The sequence below is a fragment of the Octodon degus genome, unplaced genomic scaffold, assembly GCF_000260255.1.
Source record: "Octodon degus isolate 3935 unplaced genomic scaffold, OctDeg1.0 scaffold00170, whole genome shotgun sequence".
Lineage (NCBI taxonomy): Eukaryota > Metazoa > Chordata > Mammalia > Rodentia > Octodontidae > Octodon > Octodon degus.
This window is the reverse complement of record NW_004524746.1, coordinates 3413705-3419179: the sequence shown is the minus strand read 5'-3', so window position 1 is coordinate 3419179 and position 5475 is coordinate 3413705. Positions and strand designations below refer to the sequence as shown.

At 44.5% G+C, this 5475-nt stretch overlaps 1 protein-coding gene across 1 annotated transcript in view; it reads left to right on the top strand.

Annotated features, from left to right (window-relative positions):
- The first annotated feature begins 721 nt into the window (after window positions 1-721).
- Aass (aminoadipate-semialdehyde synthase) overlaps window positions 722-5475 on the top strand; it is an 84633-nt gene continuing 79879 nt past the window's right edge. The window contains exon 1 of the mRNA XM_023703431.1: window positions 722-816. The gene's annotated coding sequence lies outside the window, so the exon portion shown is untranslated. The remainder of the gene's footprint in view (window positions 817-5475) is intronic.

Sequence of the window (5475 nt, the reverse complement as noted above, 5' to 3'; positions counted from 1 at the left end):
AAAAAAAAAAAAAAAAAAAAAAAAAGCAAGCTAAACATATCAACGAAACCGAGTTCCGAGTTTCAAAACAGGGTATTAGTACAGTTTGACAGATAAGCTCATGGTGGTGGATAGGAGAAAAGTTGCAAATGCAGGAAGCCATAATCTTACTGTGGGACTACACTTGGGCTTAAGGCGATTGTTTGTAAGGGGTCAGGACTTTTCAGGAAAGTTGGGCTTTGTCTATACACAGATTTCATTCATTAAGTGTGGGTGGGTTCTACTTCGAATTTCTCAGATTTTCGGCCACCTGGATTCTAAACTCTTCTAAGAACTGTCCCTGGCTTCAAAGGGTTGTTACAAGCTGTGAAAGTGCCCCGAAACGCGCATAAGGTTAAACAAACAAGATACGAGGGCGTGGAACTTTTCTCCAGGCACTAGGCATCTGTTTGCAGGTAGAGCCCAGGCCACTGCGTCCTTCTTCATCCACGTCGGCTTTACGCCCCCGGCAAGGTGCAAACATGGTCAATAGCTGCTCAGGGGACAGCTCTAGGGAGACAGACCCAGCGGGCGGGTCAGAGATCTTAGGGGTCGGTGAGCCCAGAAGCAGCCGCGGCGGGTCGACCTCGTACCTGGCTTCGCTGTCCATTGGCCGAAGAGAAGGTTGTTCCCGCAGGGCGCCCGCCGATTGGCTGCGCCGGGGAGGCGTGACGTCCGCAGAAGTTGAGCAAGCTCCTCCCCTCTCCCCGACCCCATCCCCACTCCGGCCGGGAATTCCAGGCCCTTGTCTGACCGCGAGCTCCGGGCGGGAAGCACCCTGCCGGCGCCTGGGGCGAGGTGAGGTTGCGGGAGGCGCTGCAAAGTCGCAGACGGGACGCCAGTGGGTGACCGGGGACCCGAGGGGCTCGGCCGAGGGGAGGGGGTGCGAGCGCGGGGGTCCGCCGCCTGGCCGCGGAGGGGGGCGGCCGCCTGGAGTTTGCGAACGAGGAGGGTCGGCGCTCCTTGATTTCTCTCCTCTTGGGCGGGGTGATGCGGTTGTTGGGGATGAACGTCCGCCGTTGGGGCTGCAGGAAGAACCCCTCGTTCCGGCCGGACCCACTCCTCCCCCACCGCTGCTGGCCCGGCCCAGCTCTGACGCAAACTTCTCCGGGCCGGGCCGCGGAGAACCTGCTGCGCCCGGAGACGCCGGGGCCGGGACTTTGGATGTCACACCTGTGGGCGCTTGCGACCCGGGGCGCCGGTCCGGGCCAGCCGCGCGATCCCGCGAGCGGGGGCGGGGCAGCAGCGCCGGGTCACCTGCGCTGCCCGGGTGAACTGGGCTGAGCGCCCTGACAACTTCCAGGAAAGGAGATGTGGTTGTGAGACCTGAGTGCGAGGGAGTGGGAGCGGAGCACCGCAAGACGCCGAATACCAATTCAGTAAAGTAAGTGAGGATGGAGAGTTGTGTTGTGGCTCATCAGTTACCGGAACGTGAGGCGGTTGTAGCTGCGACTATGCCCGCTACTCTTGCGCGGGACTGGATTGTCACTGGCCTGTGCAGTGGTTTCCACTACTTAATTAGGAAACCGAACACATATGTAATTCAAATCCGAAGTGTCTGGCTTTGTGCGTTTCTCCTCTGCATTCCTCCCTTGCCCAGGCAGAGTATTCAGGGCCGCAGGATTTTCTGGCTGTCCAGCCTAGTTACCATTCTGTAAAGGAGCTTAGAAGGACAAAGGTTGAAGCCGATTTGCCGATTTCATCCCGAAAGTCGTACTTCTTACTCATCTCGCTTGTTATTGTTGAAAGTCTAATTAGAACTGTATTTGTAGCTGAAAAAAGTGTTTTTTTTTTTTTTTCCCTGACTAGTCTTTTAAGAATTAACAGCACTTAGTTCAAAATTGTAATTCTTTGGTGTACAAGCAGTTTCCAGCTAACAAAACGTTTTTATTCTTCCAAATTTTCTTTTATTAATTTTTTCCTCAGAAATAATACTGTAAGCAGTGATAAATTTTTCTAGGGGAGGCTACCAAAAATTTCATTAGGTGATTCACTGAGATGTAGAAACACTACATTTGGGATGAGAAATAGCCTAAATATTACTATATTTATTGACTCTAAGATGTCATTACGTGTAAAGCTGTGTCCCTATTTTTGAGATGTTATAATGTGAAAACGTGTCTTAAATTTGATAAAATATGATGCCAAAGGGGGCTTACTCACTTCACTTTTTCCTTCAGAAAAACGCAAGGGGTGTGTGTGTGTGTGTGTGTGTGTGTGAAAAAGAGGGAGGGAAAGAGACAACCCGCATGCGCGTGCTTATGCATTTGCACTGTGTGACCCCACGCTGGACGGGACAGTGTTTGCTGGTAGTGGTGTGGTTGTACTCTCACTTGAGGAGTAGGCAGGCTTGCAGCCTTTTTGTTAAAGTACGTTGAGCGTTTATGGCATGCAAGTTTGAGCTCAGCACTGTATGAGTGTTAGTTCAATTATACTTCACAATAACAACCTTGATGTGTAGATGTTAATATGACGTCCATGTTGTAGATGAGGCACAGACAGGTTAAGTTAAAGACCAGGGTCACAAAGTAAGTTCAGGTGCCGTGGAATCCAGGACATTTGTGAATGAGAAGAGCCAGGATTCCTTTGCCACGTTCCCCTTGTGTTGCAGGCTCTGGCCCCTGGTCAGTGCAGGGAATGCAGGTATCTTAGGTGAACACTGGGGTTACACCTGTTTAGTCTACCTCTGTTGGGTGTTCATAACTCGCAGGCCTGTTTATGTCCTAAAATTCAAACGTGTTTGTAATCTACAAGGCTCAGTTACTACTAGGCTTGCAGAGTCAGACTGTTAGTGCTGAAAGAGAATTTAGTGTTGTATTCCAGGGTGTTCTATGTCTCAGGTCCCAAGTCGGAGTTCCTCCTACCATACCATCCTTCATAACATTCACAGGCCTGTGTGATCTTGGTAGACAGTAGAGTTTTCTTTGGTAGGAGGAGGGGAACAATGAAATCCAGTTCTTATTTTCCTACTGCATATATCTTTGTAGTATTTATTAAAATTTGCTCATTTATTAGTTCATTCTTTAAAAATTGAAACATACATGAAAACATAAAATTGTGCATATTATAAATAGATATATGTACATGGGAAAAGGGGTTCAAAGATGCAGGAAGAGGGATGGTGGTGAGAGGAGAAAAAAGAAAAGAATTAAGAAATGTCATCTCTAGGTATGTACGCCCCATGATGAATGTACACATTATGTTTACAAATATGCACCATTTGAAAAGATGGAAGGATCAGGGAGGGAAAAAGAATGAAGTGAGAAAAAGAGAACTAAGGTGTGTTATGTAAATGTACTGATTATATGAGTCTAATCATTGTGTACTGCACACATGTACTAGGAAAAATGAAATTAGAAAATTTGCATATGGCAATTGAACACCATGTGATATTTCAATACATGTGTACATTATGAAATATTTAGATCAGGTTATATTTTTTTAGGTTGAAATATTCAAAATCCTCTGCTAGTATATTGAAATATATAGTATATTGTCATCTTACTGAGAAAAATTATTTATTCATTCTATTTTACAACATTTGAGGTTTTCCTATGTGCCAGACTCCAGGAGCAGCAGTGAGTAAATCACTGTTTCTACTTATTTACAGTTCAGCAAAGAGAAGCTGCGAGCAGATGAGCACTTTGGATACACCTCCAATTAGGACTGACTTTTATTCCATATCAGTGAAGTGAAATTTGTAAGAGACCAGGGAATCACTTACATCTTTTCTCTTTAAATAATTTTTAAACATTATTTATTTACGGTCTTGCTATGCAGCTTAGACTCATAGTGATCCTTGTGTCTCAGCCTCCCCAGCGCTGCTACTATAGGCATGCATCACCACACCTGGTTTCAGTGGCTGGCACGGCATGTGGTATAAGGGATTGAACCCAGGTCCTTGTGCTTACCAGGCAGGCACTTAGACTGCCGAGCCATCTCCCAAGCCCTGGACTTACATCTTTGCAGGACTTTTAGCAGCTGATAATTGAAAAAATATGAATATGAAAACTAATAGATCTTCCCTCAAAGTGAGCTTAAAAAAAGAGACTACTCTGGCTAGGAATTTTATAGAGGATTTAACCTGAAAGCATTTCTAGAATGTAACAACGCAATAGGAATGAAGTGTGGGGGCCATAGTTGCTACAAGCCCAACCTTAGTTCTAGCAAGCCTCAGAGTTAGGATTTGGTTTAGCTGTAGGCCATCATCAGAGGCTCTCTTCATTCTGGAATTCTTTTGTACCAACTAGGAATATTTTGGTCTGATACCAAATATGTACTGCAAATATTTTCAAGTACGTACGGGAAGACTCGTGGTCATAGGGCTGCCCACGCTTATTTATATCTACCACACTTTCCTGCACAATCATGGCTTTTAGAATACAGTTGTATTTTTTGAATGAATAGGAAGAGCAAATATACTTATCTTTTTCTCAGATAACTTATTTTTTATCTGATGTCTACATTAACCCTTTTTTAGTCTCAATATTTAAGATGAACTCTTGATCATTACAAATATTTTGACATTAAGTTTTTCAGTATGATCCAGTAGTTTTAGTTTTTATCACTGAATTATGTTGGAAATGTTTTAAGGATCAAAAATATATGGACAGGCTGATCTGATAGCTCAGCGCACTAAAGCGCCTGCTTAGGCATAGTGCAGAGCTGGGGTTTGATCCGCAGTGTGTTGTGCTGGCCCCTCCTGCAGAGATGGCAATTGAGACTGGGTGTGGTGTCGTGCCCCTGTCATCCCAGCGCTTGGGAAGCTGAGAACAGGAGGATCACTACAAGTCTGATGTTTGTTGTGAGACCCTATAGACCCTTTAGACCCTGTCCTAAATACAGAAAAAAAAAATAGATGGGCAGATATCACATTCTTGCCTATGCTTGCCTATGGAGTTGCTTTTTTAAAATAATGAATGTGTACTTCTTCGTGTCCCAGTGGAAGGGACAACACTTATAAAAAGTTATGCCTAGAATTATTTTATTCTTAAACACTTGCATTTGCTTGTATATTGCTTTGGTTAGATAGGTGATTTGTAAGTTTAAAGGAGGTTTTGGTTGAATGAATCCTTGGAAAGGGTTGAAGAGATTTATAGAATGTGTGATACTTGGCAGAAACTAAAGAGCGTATGAAGAGTGGTGCTTTCTTCATCGGCCCATCTCGACGTAAATGGTGCAATCCAGATATCTTCTTTTATGGCACAGAAACTACCTGAACAGTAGCTGAGAAAGAACTTAGTGGTGTTGCATTTGAAAAGTCATACTTTTGCAACAGATTGTATTGTTTTGACCTATCCTAGAGTTTTTTTATACATATATAATGTATTTGGTTGTTACAGGTTGTCGTGTTACTGAGCAGAATTATTTATTCATTCTATTTTACAACATTTGAGGTTTTCCTATGTGCCAGACTCCAGGAGCAGCAGTGAGTAAATCACTATTTCTACTTATTTA